The sequence below is a fragment of the Cibotium barometz genome, chromosome 6, assembly GCF_041138505.1.
Source record: "Cibotium barometz isolate CiBa-2024 chromosome 6, ASM4113850v1, whole genome shotgun sequence".
NCBI classification, from domain to species: domain Eukaryota; kingdom Viridiplantae; phylum Streptophyta; class Polypodiopsida; order Cyatheales; family Cibotiaceae; genus Cibotium; species Cibotium barometz.
The window spans coordinates 62,539,352-62,564,283 of record NC_141051.1 but is presented as its reverse complement, the minus strand read 5'-3'; positions in this window follow the sequence as shown (position 1 = coordinate 62,564,283).

Below are 24,932 nucleotides of genomic sequence, written 5' to 3'. Positions count from 1 at the left end.
ATTTCATGATGAGATAATTGATATTATACGAAGAAAAAGGCAGTCCATAATTGAATCTATTCCATCACAAGGGGAGGCAAGCACTTCCAAGACTCATGGAGTACAGGTACAAAAAAAGGAAGAGAGAGAAAATGTGGTGGAATGTAATCACTCTGCTGATGGGGCACGACAAGTGCGCTTTGTGGATGAGGATGATGAAAAAGAAGTTCTTACAAAGAGTCATTACTCCAGGAGCCATTGGGCAAGAGCAACCACTGAAACCCTTGTCAAGATAGGTGATTTGGAAGAGCCATATGTCGCTCTAATTGATCATGGGTCTTAAATAAATCTTATGGCTAAAAATCTCTACAACAAATGTAAGTGGCCAATGGATGTGGATCATGGGTGGATGATTAAAGCAGCTAATAACTCATCTGGAGAGCTTTATGCAGCATGTCCAAATGTAAGGGTAACTATAGGGGATGTGAAGGATGATCAGAATTTCTTTGTTCAGGAGATGTCATCTTATCCCCTCATTCTTGGGCAACCCTACATTACAGCTGTAAGGATGGAAACAAAGGTTTTGGATGATGGTTCAGCATATGCAAGAATAAGGAGTAAAGATGGCAAAAAAGCTGTTCAGTTTTTGACATTTTGCATTAATCATGAAAGGAATCGTGAGTCTCTTCGGGCACAGTCACTCCCAAAGATAAACAGAGAGTTCATGAATTACAGGGAGATGAGGGATTTTGGCCAGGTGCCATTGTAAAGCGGGATTCCAATGGTACAAGGGGAAATGAGTTCTCGCAGGACTCAATCAATGTAAATAGTTTTTCAGCAAATTTTCAGGGATTCTCCAGTTATGGGTCACTGGTTTTTGTAAAAAGCAAGGATTTGAAGCGTGGCATGCGAAAACATATACAAAATGAACAAAAAAGTTTTGAGCAGTGTGGTCTTTTGGGGAAGAATGAGTTTATTTCAGGGGTGCTTGATGAGGTGTTATTTGTAGATACTATGGATGTGCTTTTTGATATGGGAAGAGCATGCTTACAGGGTGGAAATGAAATGATAGAGGTGTCATCTGTGGAGATGTATGATATAATCCAGGAATTTGAGGGGGTGGAATGTAAAAACATGAATTGTGAGATGGATGCTCATGTTGATACAAAGTACAAAACGGTTGCAAAGAAGGTGAAACCAGTTGCCTTGCCCTTGCCACCAGGAAGCAAGGAGAAGATAGATGAAGCTTCTATGCAACCAAATCTTAGAGATCCGAAGAAAATTGGGCATAAATTTACTCAAGAAACTCTAAAAGAGCTGAAGATTGGTGAGAAGGATTTTCTGTTGCCAGTTGAAAGGGAATGCTTTGAGGAGATGCTTGTAAAACATGGGAAAGCCTTTGCTTTTCAGCCGCATGAGATAGGCTGTGTTGATCCAAGTGTAACAGCACCAATGGTGATCTTTACTGTTCCACATGTGCCCTGGAACCTGCGGCTAATTCCAGTACCAAAGGCTCTCTTGCCAAAGTTGATGGAATTACTAAAGGAAAAGATCAGGACGGGAATCTTGGAGCCTTCATGTGCCCCATATTTCAACAGATGGTTTACTGTACCAAAGAAAAATGGGACATTGCGCTTTATTCAAGACATGCAACCTGTAAACAAAGTCACAATCAGGAATGTGGGAGCAGGTCCAATTGTGGATGAGTTTGCAGAAGCATTTGCAGGGAAAGCTATATACTCTATGGGTGATCTGTATTCGGGATATGATCAGTTCCAGCTGGATATACAAAGCAGGGACTTGACCACAATGAGAACTCCTTTGGGATTAGTAAGGATGTGTACCTTACCACAGGGAGCCACCAACTCAGTGGCACATATGATGAATGGAATGAATAAAGTCTTACGAGACTTCATACCACAAAAAACTATGCCATTTTTGGATGATGTGCCAATAAAGGGCTGTGATGAGAAAGACAAAGATGAGGATTTGGATTCAAAGGGGTGCCGCAAGTTTGTGGCAAATCACATAAAGGATTGTGACATGATTCTATCCAGGCTTGAAGAAGTGAATCTTACTTTATCTGGGTTGAAATCAGTGTTTGGAGTTGGTGAAGTGCTAATAGTGGGACATCTTTGTAGTACTAGTGGACGCCGACCTTGTCCAGCCAAAATAGATGCAATACAAAGAATGAAAGAGATATGCATTAATGTTACAGAGCTGAGGAGATTTCTTGGAGCATGTGTCTTTTATGTTATTTGGATCCCACATTATGCACATGTAGCAGATCCTCTTTATCAACTTTTGAGGAAAAATCAAAAATTTTTGTGGAGTGCAGTACATATTAAAGCTATGCGGAAGCTGAAATATTTGCTCCAATCATCACCCATTTTGAGAAAGGCAGATTATGAGTGTGGCAGGCCTGTGATTGTTACAGTTGATACTAGTCCTACTGGGATAGGATGGGCAGTAGGGCAAGATGATGAGGATGATCATAGGTATGTAATTAGATTTGGAGCAAAGGTATTAAGCTTTCGGCAACGAAAGTATCCACAGATCAAGAGAGAGTCATGGGGGATAGTCACTGCTCTAAAATGTGAAAAAGAATATCTTATTGGGGCATCTGTACTTGTGGAAACTGATTGCTTGCCACTTCTTGGGATGATAGCAAGTTGTACCACTCCAGATATTGCTATGCTTAGGTGGATTGCTTATATCAAGTCACTAAATCCTGAGTTTGAGCATATTGCGGGAAAAGATAATCCAGTTGCAGATATGCTATCAAGAGCCAGGTATGAAGATGAGAAAGAGATGATTAGTGACATTGATGATGTGGGTACAAAGTTCTATACTACAGCATATGCAAAAGGGGATCATATTTGCCTATCAAATGCACTTGAGTCTTTTATTGAGGAAATATATGAAGGAGATTGGTTGCTTATTGGTCAATATTTGAGTACTCTGACAAGGCAAGAAAATTGGTCTGACTCAGAATTTAAGAGGATCCGCAGAAAAGCATATGGTTATTTCCTAAAGGATGGGTATCTCTGGAAGCATCCTAAGCAGAGGAATGCTATGCCACAGAGAGTCATATGTGATAAAGAGACTCAAGGAAAGCTTGTGAAAGAATTCCATGAGAGTCTCTGGGCTGGACATAGAAGTGTGTGGGCCACCTTTACCAAAATAAAGGAAAAATATTGGTGGAAAGGAATGTACAAGGATATTTCCCAATATGTGGAAACATGCATGGTATGCCAAATGTACTCAAATGTGCGGCATCGTGATGGCTTGCAACCAACCTACCCACCTGCCATGCACTACAAATGGGTAGTGGATCTAGTTACAATGCCTTTGGGAATTTGGCAGATGCGGTATATAGCACTTGCAAGAGAAGATTTGACAAATCAGGTAGAAGGGCGTGCTCTTAGAACAAAGAGTACGGAAACAGTATGCAAATTTCTCTTGGAAGATGTGATCTGCCGGTATGGTTGTGTTGGGAAAATAACAGCTGATAGGGGTGAGCTAGATGTTGAAGAAGCAAGGGAATTCTTCTCTAGAATTGGTATCAAACTGTCCCTAACATGTGCTTACAATCCTGAGGGCAATGGGAAAAGTGAGCGAGGACATCCTCCAATCATTAAAGCTTTGGCTAAGGCATGCAGAGAAAGAATGCGAGAGTGGCCAAAGCTGTTACCATATGCCTTGTGGGCTGACCGTACAACTCATAGCTCAGTGACAGGATACATGCCTACAGAATTAATGTATGGTCAGAAGCCAGTGATGCCAGTTGAAGAAGTAGTTCTAACTTGGAATGTATTGCCCTGGGTGGAAGGATTGAGCAGAGATGACCTCCTTGCATTGCGAATAAGACAGTTGGAGAGGAGGCCTGGAGATATAGAGCTTGCTAAAGCTCGCTTGAAAGATGCAAGGTTGAAAAATAAAGAAAGATTTGATAGTAGACACAGACTCCGGCCAAAACCTATTGAAGAAGGTGATTGGGTTCTAATGTATGATAGTAGCCTTGACAACCAATTCACTGTTCAAAGAAAATTTGCAAAAAGATGGTTTGGCCCTTACATTGTCAAGCATGTGCATGGAAATGCCACGTATACTCTGTGTGAGCTTGATGGAACAGAAGTAAAGAATCTTGTGGCTAGCAAAAGAATCAAGATATTTAAAAGAAGGCATGATAGTGATCCTTTTGATTCACAAGAGATTCAGGATGAGAGGCTTGACAGTGGTAGTATGGATATGGTTGAAGAGGAAGAGGATGATCTTCCTGGAACTGCAGAAGATGAAGACGACATCCAGTTATATGTGGACCTTGATGATGATTTGGCACATACCAGAGGATGTGCAGGTTTAGAGGGGGTGGATGTCGTGCCATGGCACGTCTATGATGTGAAACCGTGCATGTGAGGCCATCAAATACACATCCAGATGCATGGGGTTAAGTGCCATGATGAGTCATTATATGATGCCATGTACATATGTTCATATTGTAAATGAGGTTCAATAAGACGAGCTGAGGCTGAGCCAGATCTAGGAGTTTTTGTATATGAGTATGGAGGATGATGGTTTTGCTGTTACTCAGAGCTCATGGGCAAGTTAGAAGCATCCAGTTATATATGATGGCATGAGGGCATGCCAATGCACAAAGGAATGCATTTATGAAGACATGGAGAAATACTTGAATGAACAATTGGGGATTCTATAAATCACATGGCCGATATGATGATTTATAAACTATGAAGGCATCAAGAGTAATGGAGATTTAATGGACATCACAGTGCCGAAGAGTTTATTGAATGTGGGGGAATTAAATTAGATGAACTACTTTGCATTGAGAACCTTACCTTAATGCTAAGGTTAAGAATATTACATTAAAGGGACAAGGGGCAGCATACGTGGAATAGTGAGTGATTTCCTTTTAATTGGAATTTTCTGGATATAAAAAAAAAGGCATGCGCAGTCTTTTGGAAATAGGCAAGGCCGATTATTAAGCTGCAAAAGGCGATGAACGCCGCATCTCTTGCGGGAATCAGAGGGAAATAACCAGATCGTGGGGGCGAAAGAAAACCAGTCGGCAGAAATCATAACCAGAGGGGAAGATGACCAGTGCTCCCAATTTCTTGACGACGGCGACTGTTCATGATGTCCTGGGTTTCAAACTGAAGAGGAATTGAAGAGTAATAAGAGGATACGATTCTCAAAAAAACCTTCATGCTACGTGTAACATTGTCCTCACGCCTACAGCAAGGTGGCGAATAAAAGAAAAGAAGCGAAATCTGAAATTCGTTTCTTTTTCTTTTAAAGAGATAAGCGAATGCTTTTTTTTTAAAGGTTTCCCTCCAAAAAGCTTTCGAATGAGGTCTTGTATAAGTTTTTTTTAATTACCTTGGAGAACCTTAAAGCTTGGATTTCAAATTCTATTTAGCTGGGCTTTTGAATGCAAGATAGGGAACTTTCAAAAATCACAAGATTATGTGGTACATATGCCATGCTATTTTGCTTGTGAGATGTTAGAATATTAAGGCAGGTTTTCAGGTGATAAAGAGCATCTTGAAATGATGGTTTTGATGACACTGGATGTAAAGAATGTTAATGGTCACATGTATGTTGGAAAAAATTGAAGGTTATGTTATGCCTACATGTGATTGGTTCAAAGGATTTGGAGAAAGGAATCAGTGAATAAAGGGACAAGTACTTGATACGCAATTTTGTGCAATCATCAGGCTGAATTTGGGGATGTATTGAAGTGAGTTGGTACATGTAAATTTCATCAAAAATGGTGATGTCTTATGCTCCTTGAAGAGCTATCTGTTTTGTTTTCTTGCTGGAATTTTTGGATGTAACTCTCACAGCCAGACACCCAGTGTGTTCCCAGTGACACCATCCACGTCACGACAACGTGATCTGAGAGTGTGGTACCTTCCACAATCCTTGTGCTCCCTCTGTTGGAATTAATGCTCGTGTCCACTATATGAGTGTGAACGCCCATCACGAAGTGATGCAAATGAAGGGGTGCTTATACTCGTATATAAATGTAACCAACGTCAATCGATTAATTAATAACGATTCACAATTGTGAGCGCGTCTCTCTTCCTCTCGCTCTCGTGTATGCTGCAGGCATGGCAACACCAGCATGGCTGTAGCCTCCTGTTAACCTATGACGGACATTGAGACGTACTATGTTTTACGTCATTAATTTAAATATTCTGAGTCATGGGCCGGGCTTGTCGGCACCATATGTTAAGGATGAAGGGATTGGGTGATCGCCGATGAGAGGCGCACCTTGAATATCAGTAGGATAATGTTAACCCATACAGACATTGAGATGTAGTATGTTTTACATCATTAATTTAAATATTCTGAGTCATGGGCCGGGCTTGTCGGCACCATATGTTAAGGATAAAGGGGTTGGGTGATCGTCGATGAGAGGCGCACCTTGAATATCAGTAGGATAAGGGTTAGCGTCGGCCGGCCATGTATGGGCGCCCAAGTGTGAACGGCCAAGTCACCTATAAGAGTCAAATGTAACCCTAAAATCCTCATTCTCATGTGTTGTGAATACAAGAGTGCTCTTGCCTTATCTCTTTGGTTTCCTTCTCCTGCGTGTGTGAGAGAGAGAGAGAGAGTGAGAGAGCGATCGAGCACTGTGTAGCGGCACAGCGGCGGAGAGGCGGTAGAGCGGCGACGGCGGCTCCTTCTTCACTACGACGCGGGAATCCTTCAAGGCAGCGGTTGAGCGGTGAGTGACACATCCTTTGCATTCTGTTTGAGCTTCCTTCCCCTGGTTGTATGCTTGCAGCCATTCGTGGCTCACATACGGTGTTCGGCAAGTCCCCAGCTACGACCTGTGCGGCAAAAGCGCACATTTTTGGCGCCGCTGTGCCGGGGAGTTGCCCTGCACCAAGCTCCAGTTTGCAGCTCGGCTGCTGCGTGAAGTTTAATCTACACTGCAGGAAAGCGACTGTGTGTTTGTTGTTGAGGTGTTTCTGTGTTTTGCAATCTGTCTTCTGCAATTTGTCTTCTGCATTTCTGTTTCTTTTGTTATTTTTCCACTCCGCGTGTGGGCGTGCGTTCTGCTATCTGGTTATCTGAGTGCGGGGGGGATTTCTGAATCCCCAGATCTGTGCTGTGTGCGAACTGCGTCGCGGCCAAGGCTGAACCCTAAAGAAATCCTAGAAAACTTATCTTTAAAAAAAACAGAAAATAAAAATTAAAAAAATATAAAATATATAAAATATAAAATATAAAAAATTAAAAATTAAATTTTATTTTTAAAGAAAGAACCAAACGTGTGGAGAGGAAAGATTTTCTAATTGGTGAAAAAAATTTTGAAAAGAAAGAACCCCAATTGACCCACGACCCACGACCCCGGCCCCGGCCTCGGTCTTCTGATATATATATATAGGAGAGTGAGCCTCCATAGCTTTCTTTCAAGTGAGAGCTTATGGGAAGTCATGCCCTATATGTAGCCCACTCCCCAAGGAGTAAAGTGAGCATGTGGGATAAAGCCCTCACCCTTTCCTCCACAAGCAAATAGGCTTTTGCCCCTTCCCTCCAAAGGAAACGGACTGTTTTGAGGACTACAGGAGCTCTAGATAGGCGAACAGGTGCTGTAAAGCACACTAGGACCCTTTGAACGATACGCTCGTTTCGAGCTATCACACGCCCTAGTCCAAGTTTGACCGTGAGTAAGGGGGTCAAAAACGGGTGAAAAACAATCTAAAAACAAGTAAAAACGAGGTGCGAAACACCTAAGAAACCACTTGTGTGGGCTTTAAGGGTAGTTACCAACGCACGTAGGGTACCCACGTCACATGCATCTACGTTCTGGTCGGGTGCTAGAGCCTGAACCACTAGAAAGTGTTTCAGTTTACGCAGGCTCACACCATCCCTCCACGTTAGCATCTTGGCCTTCGGCTGGAACCCAAGGGAGTGCAACCCAAGATCCACGAATAGTGGATAGTGACTCGTCCTCTGACTCAGAAGCCATGGAAGGACACCCTACCAAGAACCCTGAGGAGACAAGCCAAAACATGCCAGGTTGGGTCCCACAACCCGGATCTAGCATGTTTAGTCGTCTAATAGAGACCTTTAGTAGAGCTACACGCTCTGAACATGCGACAAGCGAAGTAAATGAAGAAGGTGGGGTAGTGGATTCGCCATTCACATCTCATGTAGACCCTACCCTCCCAAAGAGTGTCCATGTGGATATTCTACCCACTTCGTTTAATATATTGAGGGCCCTACTGAGCTACCACATTCCGATGCTCTTCCTAAAGTAGAGGTCCCTAGAAGCCAATCCATAAGAAGTGACATTGCATCCACTTCAAGAGAACCGTTTGGCACACCAAGTCTAGATGGGATATTTCTCAATGAAAATTGGGAATATGATCTACACACAGAGACTCTAACGGACCTATACACGGGTTACACATACCATGTGGGTTGGTTAGAAGTCCTACGATCTACATCTAGCGCCACTAATCTAGAAGAGCAACAACAAATGATATGTGAGGTCATTCATAGAATTATCCAATTTGAGAGGCAAAATAGGGGAGTGAACCTAGTTTCCACTGGCCCTATGAGATTTTTGGATACGGGCAAGGCCAAACAACCAACCCTATCACAATTGGAGACTCCCTCGGTGAGTCCCATAGACCCTTCATATGTTGTTTCGCCTGGAGTCTCAATGCAGGTTGAGCCCACGAGTAGTAACTTTAGCTTTCCAACCTTGGCTCAACTTTCCATTCAGGAATCCACAATGCCTACCCCAATGATGAGCATAGCGAAAAATGCACCTGTTACCGCTATAGTTAGTACGACACCGCTACCTAGTGGAACAGTACCTACAACAGTGCGTGCCAGTGCCTAACAACCATATGTACCTATCGCTACTCATGCTCATGTAGCTCCTACGCCTCTTAGTATGCCAATGGCGTATGCTCCACGACCACCTTATCATAACCATTATCCAAGAGGAGCTAGGCCTAGCTACATATCATATCCTACGTCATTTTCCATACTCAGACCAACGCCAACTCCTATCAGCCAGGCTATCCCAGAAGTGCCTCCACCAGCTATGCCTGCTCACCTAGGTGATCTCGCAGCGTTTGCTCAGACGATCGGACGATCTATTGCGGAAAACATGCGGGGTATGCCTGAGAGAGAACCTAGAAGCAAGGCAGTACAAGTGGCTAAGCTCACTCAAAACTTCAGTGGTAACGAGGATGTTAGGAAGCACATTGAAGTCTTTGAACACGTGTGTGATTCCTTGGAAGAGCACAATGAGCTGCATAAGTGTAAAGCCTTAGGCTTAACCTTCAGTGGGAAGGCCAGAGATTGGTATCGAACCTTAAGGGTTGAAGAGCGCACTCACTACCCCACTCTCAAGAGATTGTTCTTGAAAGAATACATACGTGAGGGTGTGCTTTGGGGAGTAGCATCTCAACTCCAAAAAGCTGAACGCGAGGAAGGGGAGTCAGTGAGAGACTTTATAAGTCGATTGAAGCATCTAAATTCTCGTTGCACTCCCGATGAACGCTTCAATAACAACCAACTCCTCGATAGATTCATCCGAGGATTGCGCCACGAGGACATTTACAATGGCCTAGTCATTAGAGGTCTTACAACGTGGGAAGCTCACTGCCAATGCAATCCAGTTAGAAGACAACTTGATGATTGCAGGTAAAAGGGTGTCTTCGGAGACAAAATCCGTTAGTTCGCAAGTATTTGGGCATGAACCAATGATGGTAAAACCTATTGCCAAGGAGCCCAAGATATCTGGAATGTCTATGACCGACCTTACTAAGGCTCTCCAAGAATACTTTAGGGGTAATCGCGCTCCTCAGAATAGCCATATGTACCCAAGGAGAGAGCAACAATGGTGTTCGGTGTGCTTAGGACCACATAGCACGAGTGAATGTCCCACATTCAGAGTCAAATTCAATGAGAATTGCAATGCATGTGGTAAGTATGGCCATCAATCTAAAGATTGCCTAGTACTTAAGCGAATGTTGGCAAATCAGGCACCACTAGCCTGGTCAAACACACCTCAAGTACCCGGGCTAATGCCTGCACAAACTGTCGAGCAACCGTCACAGCACATAGTTCCAAGGAATCCGAATGTAGTCCAGTCTGTGCCGTTACCACCGCCAGTGCTAGGACCACAACCTCCACATCCAAGGATTACCCCAATAAACCAGATGGGTTGTGTCACATAGTGCGTGTGGGGATTATGAAGAGGAGATAGACCCCACTGCTCCATATGGGATTGATACGTTTGAAATGATTCCCCAGTACTACATGGAGGATCATTTCGGGCAAGTCAAGCCTGTATATCAAGCGGCTGCTCTCGCCACAAGAGGGAAAAACCTTAATACCTTGGCGAGGACACCACCTCTTCAATGCTATGATTGTGGTGGACCACATCGTGTAGCGGAGTGCCCTAATAGGCTACAAAAGATCGCTACTCAAATGCAACCAAATCAAGGGAGCACATTGGGAATGCCGGTACTTACATGTAATCGTTGTGGCATAGATCATTTGATCGCTCAATGTCCACATAATCCTAATGCACCCAAGATTACGCCATTGAATATGGTTGAGGTCACCAACCAAGCACAAGAAACCACACCCATTGTACCCGTGAATGTAGTTACACGATCAATGCTTCAAAATCAAAACTACATTCTTGAAGAGAGGGATACCGCATCAATCGCTCAGGCAAAGAAAAAGAAAACACGGCGGAAGAGATCGCTTAATACCACGAGCTCCAAGCCTAGTTCAAAGACTAACATAGGGACAGGAGACGACCCCGTGTATATGAATGATCCTGAAGATGATTCTGATTCAATAGAAACCATGGGGACCAAAGCCACTACCTTAAGGGAGGAACCCACTCGGGAGCTCAACGAAGGAGAATCAAGCAAGTACATAAATAAGGGGAAATAGAAGGGAACTTCCTCGGCCCCACAACCAAGTCAGTTAATGCCCTCTCGACCACCCAAACTGACTGAGACTCCCCCAAGACAAGCCTTGTGGGCCAAAAACCCTTAAGAAAAAGATTGGAACTTATCCAAACCCAGTTGAGGAGATTGAACAAGTGCAACACTTAAGGGGTTTGGTGGAAGAAACACAAAGAGAACTGGAGTCAAACCCGAGAAAAATCAAAATTCCAGACACCGTGTTTCCTACGCAAGTTCAGCCTCACAGGAACCATAAACCGTTAGCGATACCTAGTATCATTCGGGAAGAAAGTGAGGATAGGACATCAGGAAGTGGGCAAACACCCTTTTTGCTTGAAAGAATGTTTAGTGAGGGAATGCCTGACCCCATCGAAGAGGAAGTGATTCCATCTTCACCAGTCCCTAGTCAAGGGGCAATGTCTCGAAAAGTACCGTTGAATGTGTCCAAGCTAATGGATTTCATGTCCTCTGAAATCAGAACCACGATCATATCCAAATTATACGGAGATCCTAAGCTATTCTTAGCTCTTCGGGCATTTCTCAATGGAGAACTAAAGGCGGGGCTACCACAATTTGCAAATATGGATAGACCCGACACGCTTCAAGATGAAGGGGAACATTGGGATCTACAACCCAACCCAAATGAAGATTCGGTCGTTGAAATACCTGTGAACAAGTTGGGACAGTACTTTGAAGGGGACGAATCTAATGCAACCCTCCCCATTACTACCAAGGGATTAACTCTAAAGGGAATCCTTGATGGTGGTGCTGGAGTGAGCATTGTGACTAAAAACTGTTGGGAATCTATGGGAAGAGCTCACCTCGAAGTCACAAACATAGTGGTTAAAATGGCAAATGGAACTATTGCTAAACCTATTGGAATGTTAAGGGACCTTAAGATCAAGGTCCTGGGATACAAGGTAAAACATACCTTCATTGTAATGGATTTCTCCAAGCATCCTATGTCATATCAAATGATCTTAGGACGTCCTTTCATGAGGGAAGCACAAATGGTGCATGACTGGTCGAAAAACCATGTCTACCTACAATTCCAGGACTCTGTCATTCGAGTTGATCTTGAGAATGGTCGTGCACATCCTTTAGGAAGCAAGGTTATCATTGATAATCGATCGGATACCACTATTCACTCCGCCCCATTAAGGTATTGCTATACATGCAAAAAAGAGACTGATGATGGGAAAGATTCTCCTTATATGGATGTCCTACTGGGTATGACTGAGTCGGATAACGTGGATTGGGTACACCTAGCGGCAACCATAGACACATGGGGAAATAGAGACACAAGTTGGGTAACACCTGAGGGGCAAGATATGCCACCATTAGTGCCAATAAACATGATAGGTGTTGTGCACTTGACTCCTGATGGCGAGGAAGTGGCAAACTCCACTGACACTGAAAGTAGAGAAGACTCTGACCAATGCAACTCTGAGTATGAATCTCAAGAAGAAACTGACCCTGAGCCTGATGGGAAAAATGAATCAAATATTTACCCAAATGTGGAAGCAAGGTGCTCAAGGCCTAGGACAGTGACCTCCTGCAGTTCTTCCGAAAGTGAGGGGGACACAAGTGAAGATCGACCAAGTGAGTCCGAATCTGATAGAAACAAAAATCAAAAACTTGGTAAGAAGAAAACGAGACATAAGCGCCAACGCTATCGAGCTAATGTACGCACTGCAATAAACAAGGAAAGATCCACTGCAGAATGGCTTAGTTATGTAGGAGCCATTGATGCTCATCGAAAGATAGCGGATAATTGGGGACAATACCTCCAAAGTGTCATGTGGTGTATTCCGCAACCTCATGACGTCGCCCAATTAGAAATCGAAGAGAAGCCGAAACTAAGTCGTACTGCAAGAAGGCAGCAAAACCAAGAGTTGGCTCAACAACAAAAGGAAGCGGAATTGAAAGAAAAAAACATTGCACAACAAGAACCAATAGACTTACACCCCGCACCCGAGCATTTCAAATCATTCACCACACAGGGGAACGTAAAGTGGTCTACACAAAAGCCCAACGAACGCCTACCAATGGGAGTAGCGGTGTCTACGATGGCCCTGCGTAGTTAAGGAGATAGACTTAGCAGATCCGGGTGAGGAGTCTAAACCAGTTTTTATTGCTCAAGACCTCACCAAGGCGGAAGAAGCTGCACTTACGAAGCTTCTCAAAGAATTCAAGGACATATTTGCTTGGACATATCATGATATGAAGGGTGTTCCTCCCTCGGTGGTGCAACACACGATTCCAATGATTAGCACTGCTAAACCAGTCCAGCAACGTCCCTACCCAATGAATCCTAAGTACGTAAAGATTGTACAAGAGGAAATTGAAAAGCTGGTAAAATGTGGATTCATATACCCAATTGAGCACTCAGAATGGGTTTCTCCGATAGTCATCATGCCAAAGAAGAATGGGAAACTCAAAGTAGATATTGACAGGATTGCATGCCACAATGAGTGAATTCCTTAAGGAAGGAAGGGGGGGCAACAAGTAGCCTTGGCGGAGGAAATTCTTGTTATTATTCTTGTATGAGTTTATAAAGTTTGGGATCTCGACGTTGCTTTGTTCCTATGCGTTGTATGGATTTATGAATGTTCCTAAGCTCCTAAGAAGCCATATAAGCTGAGAATTTAATATGTATCAACTTGTTTTGGATTTGCAGGTGACAATGGGCATGTCCAAAGACATTGCACTCTATTGTGCGTGGTTGTGTTCTATAGCGATCTATGAATTGCTTAAAGAACCAAGCATGCACAATGATGAGTGCATAGTGCAGACTTGGTTGCATGTTACCGAATGCATGGCACGATCTGTGAGGTTGAGGAAGATTGCGAACTGTAGGAGGGGTCATGAACACAGACAAGCGTGGGCATATCCACGGCCTCAAGGCTTTGTAAAATGCTATCTCCTAAGTGCTTATAGTGCTACCATGTTCAAGCGGCGTCTTAGGGTTAGCAAAGAAACCTTTCATTACCTTTGTGGGACTTTAGCATTATTCATGCAAAAGAAAACCACAAACTTCCGTGTGCCTGTGTCTATTCAAGATAGGGTAGCCATTGCTCTAAGCAGACTTGCTACAGGAGATGGACTACTGGGCCTTGGTGACACCTATGGTTGCGCTAAGAGCACATGTTGTGAAATAATCCTTGCATTTTCCAAGGCAATTGTGAAATCGGGTCTCCGGAATACGTACATAAGATGGCCTTCAAGATCTCGGCTTGCAACTTTAGCACGAGAGTTTGAGGCACTTAGGGGAATTCCCTACGTCGTTGGTGCGATAGATGGTTCTCACATCCCCATCATTGCACCCCGAGACAACCATGTTGACTACTTCAATCGGAAAGGGTTCCACTCTATTTTGCTACAACTAACAGTAGTCGCCAATTGCTCAGTATGGAATTATGATGTCGGTTGGGCCGGATCAGCGCATGACTCCTTGAACTTCTCCAGAAGTGATATAGGGTAAGCATGTGCAAGGGGCGAGCTGGGTAACTATTGTTTGGTTGGCGACTGTGCTTACCCCGCACGGCCATACATGTTAGTGCCTTTCAAAGGATGCAAGGAAGGGTTGACACGTCTAAAGTACCATTGGAATTTCATTCAATCGAGCACAAGGATGCCAGTTGAGAGAGCGTTTGGTATGCTCAAGGCAAGGTTTCGCATCTTGCTAAAAAGATGTGACATGAATCTACGTCATGTCCCAGATCTTGTTGCGGCTTGTCTTGTGCTACACAACATTTGTATCCAACATGGAGAGTCTTTTGATATGGAGTGGGTACGTGAGGCGGAAGCAGAATTGTCAGCATGCTCTGGACGTGTAGAAGAGGATCGAAGAGCAATAGCTACCTCCATGAGGGAGCTTCAAGCAATACGTGAAGTTGACATAGAGGATGCAATAGAGCGCGCTCAAGGAGGCAATGAAGGGGGTGCGAGTGACCTTGGAGTTGGCTCGGAGTGACGAGATAGTCTTGCCCGAACAATGTATAGAGAGCAAGCAAGGATGAATGTCCTACAAGTTTTTGGAAGGGCGGCTTTAGAGGAGCTGGTGGACTCACCTACCAACTCCAATTAAGCCTTTGTAATACAAGTCTTTTGTCTGGCTTATTGTGGTTTGTAGTGTGGCTTCTTTATTTTATGTAGTTACACTATGCTTTGTGGACATAATATAGCTTTGTTCTATGGTTTTTGGTATGGTGTTTACTCTTTCTTCCGCCGCCCCCCAGTGTTCACAGTGGGCGGCGGAAGAAGTTAGGCTCCCTTTTACTTCCCCCTCCCTATGTGAACACTTGGACGGCAGAAGTGTGCATTTTGTAAGAGTTCCACCTGGAAAAGTGTGTTTGAGAGTATGTTTTCCGCCGCTCCAATGTGAACCCGCCCTTAGACTACCTACCAGATGGATGACTTGAGTCGGTTACTCACCTACCATCGACTACCTTTGATTACTCCACTGATCACTCAACAACTTTGGACGACCACTACCAAGGGTATACTGTACATGTTCCTTGAGAGAGCAGATACATATCACATATCATATCACTATCACATCATCGTCTTTGTACTGCACTAGAGCACTTAGTCTTACTAGAGCACTAGACACACCAATGCCTGGGAAGTAGTCTCAAGTTTGGATCTATATCTTGTGTTGAAGGAGAGTATCTATTAAAACCCGAAAGATCTCTCTAGCTAATCACTATGCATAAACATGCATAAACCAGGCATATACGTATCCACCCGACCACCAGTCCAAGGGTGCACACATAAATACAATGAAGTACCACATACCTTACCTTGGTGTCCCATACCACCAAGAGAAATGACTTCATTCCAATAGCACATAGCTCTAGCATGAAATGACAAGAGAGTAGATACAATGCTCTACACAAGAGAGCCTCCCTTGAGAGTGCCCCATGCCCCTATTATATAGGAGGGCCCTCAAGTGACTCTTGACTCAGAGGAACACTGAGTTGCTGATAAGAAGAGCCCCTTTCGCTCGCATAGTCAAGGAGATTCTCCAACGATATAGAACAGAGTTTTGTGTGTGCAAGGGATTGTCCTTGAAGCATTGCAAGAAGACACCAAGGCTTATCTTGTTGGGATTTTTGAAGACACTAACCTCCTTGCAATACATGCAAAGAGGATTACCATTTTTGCCAAGGACATGCAACTAGCTTGGAGTATTCGAGGCGAGCGCGATACGATCTAGAGATCTTAGATGCTAACCTGCTTTTTGAAGCAACTCTTTTGTTTTAAAGCCCCCTTTGTCAAACAAACCTATCTGGCTTTCATTTGTAACCTTCTGATAATTTAAATGTTAAGTTTCACTTACAATGTCTCGGTATCATCATGTTTGTTTAACATGGAGTGTCTATCATGTGCTAGTTTGTCACCCAAGGCATCAAAAATGCTCCTGGAGGATTGAGGAAGCTGTGCCAGAACAGTGCGAATTTGGCCTCTGCAACAACGACGATGTAGGCTAAAAATTTGCACTGTTCTGGCACTTCTCCCCTAGCCACTCAGGATCATTTCTAATGCATTTATAATGAAGTTAAGTACATTGATGGATTTATAATGAAGTTGAGTACACTGATTGTGAGAAACAGTAGTTTACAAGATAAAAACACCTTTAATCATGTATTAAAATACATTGTTTGTCATCCAATACATCAGAATTGCTCTTAGAGGGCTGGGGAAGCTGTGCTAGAACAGTGTAAATTTGGGCTCTGCAGCGATGGTGCAAGCTCAAAATTTGCATTGTTCCGGCATTGCTCCCCCAGCCACTCAGGATCAATTCTGATGAGTACATTGATTATAAATGCATTCTGATGCATTTATAATCTGATGCATTTATCTTGTAAACTATTGTTTTTCATAATCAATGTACTCAACTTGTAAACTATAAATGCATTTATAATGAAGTTGAGTACATTGATTATGAAAAACAGTAGTTTACAAGATAAAAACACCTTTAATCATGTGTAAAAATACATTGTTTGTCATCCAATACATAAGAATATATCTTGAAGGGCTGGGAAAGCTGTGCCAGAACAGTGCAAATTTGGGCTCTACAGCAGCGGTGCAGGCTCAAAATTTGCACTGTTCTGGCACTGCTCCCCCAGGCCCCGAGGGTCATTTCTGATGCATTTATAAGGAAATTGATGGTACAAACTAGAAAAAACAATGATATACTTGATGAAAATAAGTTTGTAAAAATTGTATTGTATTCATAATAAGAAGTGATACATCATCTTCAAAAAAGCTTTCTTACAATATTGAGCTTCCTTATCTTGTTATTGGGTAGAGTGTGCTCAAGGAGTGATTGGGCTATTTCTTGAGGATCCTCTGTGCCTATGCTTTTGGCTGTACCTATACAAGCAAGAAGCGTACCCCTAAATCCAAAACCAAAAACATCAAAGGCAAGGGATTTTTTAATCAAAACTATACATTTGGTGCTCTGCGCCATAGAGACTACACAGAGCACCTTAGAGAGGGCTTAAAAAAAGAAGAGAGTGAAGGTAGATTGAGGGGTGTAGTTCTTGTGGATGATGGTGATGCCATCCATAGGAAACCGACCAAGATAGTGCGCCAACGCAGCATCATGTCCACCATGGACCTTGGCCTGGTCTCTGCTGCTGCCACCGCCTCTCCCAACAAATCTGTCAATTTCAACCACCCTCTGCAATCAAAGGAAAAATTAAAATATTTTCTTATACATAGTTGTAAAAGGTTGATTATTACCTCTTGCTCGATGTCTTCTTTTGCCAAAGTGCTGGTGTGCGGGTGGAGAGGTCAATCGAGGACTTAGCCTCATCCTTTTTAGGTGCTTTGGTCTCCTCCATCACTCTAGCAGGGGTATCCTTTTCAGCCTCTAGCTTGTCTTATAAGATTGTGAATTCCACCTCTAGAACTAGGGCTTGCTCCGCAGTCTCAACCACACTATCCTTGACCAAAGCAACTGTCTCTGCAATAGATTCTCCAAGGGGCAATATGACACTATCTAGGTGAGGACCGAGGTGACGTATCAAGATCCACCTCACATCACGTGTATATATAATGCCCAGGCATTCATCCATTCTCAAGTCAGCTTTCTTTTCAAGGTCATGAAGAAATAAGTATTCTTCATCTTTCACGACAATGGTACTCAAGAGATTGATCTCAAGCTCTGTGGTAGCACCTTGCTCTCCTCGTATATGGGGAAGATGGCCCTGTATCTTCCACTACAACGGGGTGTTCAGCTGCAAATTGTGCACCCTCTGGAAAGTGCTCTAATATGCAAGATGCTCTTCCACACCAGCACTCGTACCTAGTGCCTTCACTTCCTTGTCATCCCTCAAATACCCTGCCAACTGCAATGTAGGCATCTCTATCTCCCCATCCGAATCCTCATCACTGATGAGGAATGCAAAAGTGGTGAGCCACGAGAGGAACCTAGTTCCTAAATTGCCCTTCCCCAACCTCTTCACCTCCTTCTTATTAAAGGTACAGTAAGCTCCTGCGGGGATGCAGATGTTGATGAAGCGTTCAAGGCGCTAGATGTAGGGGCGGGCGTATTGTTGAATGTATTGAAGCAGCTCAACAACAGGCACCCATCGATCATTGGAGCAATGGGGAAAGGAGATGGAGTGGGGAGCCAAGTATTGCTCCATGTATACAATCTGCGTCTCATAATGTTGGGACGCAAAGGTGAGCGACTTTTCAAAGTCGACTTCAAGAGAGAACATGGCAAAGAGCGCGCTCTTGCCCGCCCATGGGGTGGTGGAGAGGAACTCACAGAAGTTGTCAAAGTGAGTAGCCATGTGTGAATGCAAAGAGATAGTGTGAGCTCGTGCTTGATTTCTATCGCATGAAAATGAGAAAGAAGGCACCTTTGGCCTATTTATAGTTAAAATTTAAAGTGGCCTTTTCACACTAGACCGCTAGACAAAAAAATCACATTTTCCAAAACTATTAAGATTTTAATTAAATAAAGAGGGGTTAAAAAAGAGCCTGCTACAAAATTACAAGCATGTCACCTAATCTAAAATTGTTATAATGTCTTCATTTTTTTCCTCTTGTGACATTTACTTCATGTTGATCTCCATCTCCTTGTTGACTTGAAAGCTCGTCATTGCCTTCACCTCGATCTTGAAGCTCTTGCTTCACGTGCATCAGAACAGAGGCTATTTTCCCATATACCCAGTTCATCTTGAAGCTCTTCCACATGCCTACTATATGTTGGTAGGGCTATGCACCTTGCTGTTGAAAATTCAAGGTCCCCCATTTGCCATGATTCTGAGACCATGGTTGTCCCCTCCTTACTCTTCCCAATCTGTAAAAATATAGAAAGTGGCACAATATCCAGAAAGTGTAGGTTATTTCTAGACATGTAGTGGAATCAGATATACCTTTCTTCTCATCAACGTAAGAAAAGAGAAGAAGGGAAAAGAAAAGCTTGTTATAACAGAGGAGTGGAGAGGAGAGAAAGTTTAGGGTTTTCAGTGCAACAATGGAAAGCTTAAAAGAGGGTTAGAGTTTGAGAATATGCTTCCTGAACCTAGAGTAGACTAAAGAGGGATAGAGTTTCTGCAAGCAATGGAGAGGGAGGGAGCTTGAGAGGGAGAGAGAGGGAACTTTAGAGGGAGGGATCTTGAGAAGGAGGGAGATCTTGAGAGGGATGGAGTTTCTGCACAGCAGCACAACAGAGAGCTTAGCAAAGGAAGAAAGAGGGAGAGGGAGCTTGAGAGGGAGGTAGCTTGAGAAGGAGGGAGAGCTTGAGAGGTATGGAGTTTCTGCAACAATGGAGAGCGTTTCAGTTTGGAAATTACCCATAATCTTAGTGTCCACCTTACTCCTAAATTAAACATATCAACTAATGAGTATTCTATCCTATGAATCTTTTCAAGTTTTTTGTTCTAGTTTCGAAAGTATCCATAACATTGGGTTCCATCCTATCACCCACTTTCCAGTTTTTGATCCTTTGGACCACTACCATAGGCTTAGCCTAGCCCCATCCAATCCGATAAGTTTAGCCTTCCACCCGCACAGCATTGGGTCTATAGAGTCACCATTTTCATATAAGGTATTAGGTTTGTGTCGTCCAAGGGTACTAGGGAGTTTTTCTCCCAACCCCCTAGAAGAGGAAGAAAGAGGTTCAAAATGAGATTTCCAAACCTAGAGTATGTTGGGGGAAAGTTTGAGAGGGAAAACACACTGTTGGTAAAAAATAAAAATAAAAATATTCAATTTTTAGGGTTTTTTAATATGCACGATTCTAGGTGGGGAAACCTCTAAGTTTGGGCCCAGGAGGTAGGGGGACAAGGTAGTAATTAGGTCCCATTAGCAAACCAAAGCCTAGGTACCCTAGGGTCAAAAAAGTCAAAAATGTGCACACAACCCTCTTCCTATTAGTCTATTCCTAATCAAAAGTTAATCCAAGAGGCCCTCTTTTGGTCCAAAAAATTCATAATGCCCACGCGCTGGAGACCCCAACACCCCACATCTGCACCCACATTTTCCCCTTGCTACCAACTGTTGCCTCTTGTGCCCTCTAAGCAGTGAGCACTTGCCACTACTGCCTCATCTTCTCCCCCTACTTGCCATGAGTTCTTACCATATCGTAGTCACCTCTATGATGATTCTTTGGAGGGTGGTAACCATGGTGAGTGTTGCATGAAATCATGGAAGGGTAGTTGCCCTGGTGAGTGAAGCCTCATGTAAGGGGAAACCCTAGCAAGGATGTATGGTTTCATGGAAGGGTCGTTGCCCTGGTGAACCATATGGACATGTGAAGCATGTTTGGCTTGAGCATGTGTATGGATCATAGGAGTGGTGTCTTATGCAGTGTCCAATGGCATGGCAAGATGTTTTGTGGCTATGTATTCTGCTTATTATCAAAGTTGTTGACTCGGGATATGGATAAAGATTCTTTCTTGATGTAGTTGGCTCTTGTGCCGGTATCTGACTTCGGATCATGGATTTGGATTTATGACTTTAATGCCAGATTATGAAATATCTTGGATTGGTAGTGCATCTGCTATACTTCAAGGATATCTCAATGGGATCAGGTTTTTACAGTTGTGGATAACTTCTTTATAAGACGGCGGGGATGTCACCATTTGGTCCCTTCACGAGTCTTGACTAGTGTTTCATACACTAAGTGGAACCTGTGAATGGGGATTTTCCACAAAAGAAAGCTAGAGCATTAAGTGGCAAAGTTTAGCCTGAAAGATCTCTATGCAGCATGAGCACCATGGGATTTTTATCAATAAAGTGACTTATAATATTTATAAGTCGGTGTGTTCACACATCATTAATGAAGGGCTGGACGTAATATTATTTTGGGCATATGTGGACAGAAAGTGGTGCCTAGCGAAAATTTGGACTACAAGCTGGGAAAAGCACAAAAGTTGATATTTTGGGCTGAAAACTTGGGCATCAAGTCAAGAAAAGCATAAGGTTGATATTTTGGGCAAAAAGGGAAAAGTGCTGCAAATATAACTACTCGACTCTATTAAGGCAAGGGAGGAGGGATGTTTTCATCAGGTCGACTTCCTCCATAGCTCCTACATGGCTGATCGACTTTCTCCATAGCGCCTACATGGCAAGTCGACTTCTTCCATAGCTTCTACATGGTTGGTCGACTTTCTCTAGCTCCTTCATGGCTGGTCGACTTCTTCTAGAGTAGCCACATGGCTAGTCGCCTTCTTCGAGGGCCTGATAGGGCTAGTTGACTCTCTTCTAGGGCTGTTTTGGATAAATTTGGGACAGTTTTTTAGAGCTTTTTGGGGCTGATTTGAGGCTCAGGTTCAGGGCTGTTTTGGCACGGAGTTCCGGGCTATTTTTGGCTCCATACCGGGCTGATTTATGGACTATTTGTGAGCTGATTCATAGGACTGTTTTGAGACAATTTTCGGATGGCTTTTGGTGCTGTGTTTAGATATCTGGGCAAGAGTTGTGATGATGCTTTGTGGAAAATCCGGTCACTTTGGTTTATTGTAAAAGCTTCTCTCTCAATAAAGACACGCCAGTCTATTATCACTTTGCCCAACTTGTGACAATTCGATGCATTAGCATTATTGCTGTAGAAGATAGAGGTTATCAAGGGTGCCATAGAGGGGCTAAGTTCTCTCCGTTCAAGAGGTAATCAAGAGGCTATTTTGCTCTGCGTTTTCAGCAAGAAAGACCAGGTTTAGACCAGAGTGTTTTCAGCCAAGAAGGGGGGAATACTTGATAGTGACTTGGAGGAGGGAGAAGGGCTCATCTTGGGGCATAAAGAAGAGCTGGTCAGTAAGTGTTTAAGTGCTGAATCTCGCCATAAAAGCAGCCCATTCGACGGGTTGTGTTGAGCCATCCAACGGCGGGTCTTCAATATGGTACAAGCAAAGCAAGCATGAAAGGTATTGTCATATGGACCGAGTGAGATTCTCTTGTCTCTTGTTTCTACTTCTCTCTATCTATATGCTTTGGAAGTCAAGTAACTCAAGTTCAAGTTGAAGGTTCTGGAAAGCTGTCAAAATAGTGATTCATAGTAAAGTCTTCCGTTGCATGCTATATGATGGGATCCATGGCATCTGGTTCTAATGGTTTGCATATCATGTGTGAGAACATCATGACCCAAGGTATCTCAATCTTATGCTACATCTTCTCAGATAGGTCACGTCCCCAAAAAGGTGCACCATATATCAAGGCAGGGGTGTCAATAGTGCCAAAGAGCCATGGTTTTGTTCTTGGCTTCTGAAAATGTGCCTAAAAACACTGGCGCTCCAAAAAAGCTAGTGCAACATACTCGCATGTAAGCCGAGCCTTTGCTGTTTGCTGGTATTATGCTAGAAATCTCTCCAGGCATGCCTTTTCGAGCTTAAACTTGTCATGGACTACTATAGAGCCATGATAATGGCATCAGAGATACTCCCATGTCTTGTAGTCCCTGATAAAGGCGAGCTTAAGACACTGTAGCAAATGCTTTACAAAAATCCACAAAACAATAATATATCTTCTTCTTGTGTGGTCCAGTGTAGAGTGTGCTCTCCTAAAACCAGCTTGTCCTTGGGCTCAACACCTTAGGCCTCTGCTAACGAAACTCCAGGTACATCTTCAACACATATCCATAGAGTTCAGCCAATGTTTGACCAATCATAACGTTGCAATAGTTATTGGGTTCCAGAGGGTCTCCTCCTTTTTGGATGGGGGTGATAGTGTTTGTTGACCATGTGGGTGGAAAATCCTCACATAATGCCTGACTAAACATATGGGCCACAAGAGGAGCTAGTGTGTCTATTGCATGGGAGATGTGCTCTCCTACAAGGCTCTCATACTTCACACCTTTGGAGAATAAGGTGGATGATGATTGGGTGGGAAGGTGGTGGTTGAGAAGGGATGATGTACAATGAGTGGGTACGTGAGAATAAGGTGGATGATGATTGGGTGGGAAGGTGGTGGTTGAGAAGGGATGATGTACAATGAGTGGGTACGTGAGAACCATGATTTTGTTCATGAGAAGGGATCTTGATGACCAAGGAGCTCCCACTGAGCCTCCTTAGAGTCCTTGCCTAAGAACATGCGCTAGAATGTGCCTTCAATATGAATATGATGAGCCTACTTTTTGCGACGAGTGGGGCATCGAAAAATCCTCTATGTTTTAACTAGTGTGTCTCTCCCTTCTATCTCCTGGCATAGTCAGGCCCTCCTAATCCAACATCATATCACCTTTTCTGAGGCAAAATAGGAAGAATAAAATTTTTGGAGAGCAACTTTGAGTTGAGATGTGAGGGTGTCTAGAGGGGTTAAGGGGTCTATATGCATGCTTGTGATCAAAGGTGACATATGTGAAAGACGAGATGGGTAAAGGTAGCAGAATCATAGTCACATGGGACAGACGGGGAACGAGGACGGAAAAGATTGAGAATGGCCATTCTTGTGACTATAGAATGACATGGGACGGGAATGGGAACGGGATGATGCTGCCATCCCCAACATTCCCGAGTCTAAAAATGCCCATTCCCTGTGACTATGAGGAGAATGGTTGGTGGGGTGCGAATGAGGGTGAAGACTAGGTGTATAGGTATGGTGAAGTCAAAAGTATGGTCAGTGAAGGATGGGGAACACGTCAAATGCTCCACTATGCTATATCCACCACCATGTGGAAATCAAGTGAAGGCTTCAGATTGGGGGAAGTGACAAGGAGGTTCTGACCATGTGAAAATAGCGGGAAGCTTTCTTGAGGCTCTGGAAGCCTAGCCTGTTTCTCACAGATAGAGGTGGTGAGACTGTGACCCCACTTGGCATTATAGACCACTTGTGTGGTTGTTTCCCCCCCCTCCCCCTATATGCAATACCCTTCTCCTCATAGAGCTGCCAACCGGAGGACAAGTGTTTCTTTCCCCTCTTTTGATTATTTGATCCCCACCCCTGTACATGAGGCGAGTTTGTATCTAGCCCTTCGCGGTTGTATTTAGCTCTTTGTGGCATTCTTTCATTAACTAATAGAAGGATATTTTTAAGCAAGAAACAATAGCCAGAAACTGACTTTCTGGAATCACAATCTCCAGCCCAATCTGAGTTACAGTATCCAATCAATGTATCACCTTCACTGTAAGTTATGTCGTACTCCAGTGTACATCTACCTTAGTACCCGCATCCCTTCCTTCTAGTGGCTCTCACATGGTTTGTTGGAGAACCTACTCAATACACCAATTGAGAAATTGATGTCAAGTCGAGTGTTTGTGAGAAAAATTAAGCTACCCACTAGCTTCCTGTACTTCTTGATATCTACAAGTGATGAAGCATCTTCTGCAGAGAGCTTCACATTAACCTCCATGGGTGTGGAAATAGGTTTACAGTCGGCCATCCCAAATGCCTTAAGAATCTCCAAGGCATACTTTTGTTGTGAAATGAAGATTGTACCTACCTCCTGCTAAACATCCCAAGATAAAAATCCATGAGGCCTAAGTCTGTCATGTCAAACTCGAGGCTAAGTATGTCTAG